The sequence below is a fragment of the Halyomorpha halys genome, unplaced genomic scaffold, assembly GCF_000696795.3.
Source record: "Halyomorpha halys isolate HHAL.00 unplaced genomic scaffold, Hhal_1.1 Scaffold3414.1, whole genome shotgun sequence".
NCBI lineage: Eukaryota > Metazoa > Arthropoda > Insecta > Hemiptera > Pentatomidae > Halyomorpha > Halyomorpha halys.
The window spans coordinates 8,955-9,280 of record NW_027110854.1 but is presented as its reverse complement, the minus strand read 5'-3'; positions in this window follow the sequence as shown (position 1 = coordinate 9,280).

The window sequence follows — 326 nt, the reverse complement described above, 5'->3', positions numbered from 1 at the left end:
TAAGACACGATACCGTCTCTCTCTATCTTCTGCAAGGATATCCTCAGTTGTCGTAGATCCTGTCCCACAGCATCCCTCATTCGGCCTACCACGTCGCCGTACACCATCAGGAACGTTAATGTAGAATTTATGAGCTAACCTTTCCTCGCTCATTATCATAAAACTAAGCCTCTGTATCTTGATATACGAGGAGATGCTACATTCTTTTTTTTTTTTTTTTCGGCCAAGACTCTATTGGAGTCCTATACTGCCTAACCATGGTTGGGGGTCAAAGTTCTTCATTTTGTGGGACCGCCACTCAATGAAAAAAGTCAACGTCCCAGGCC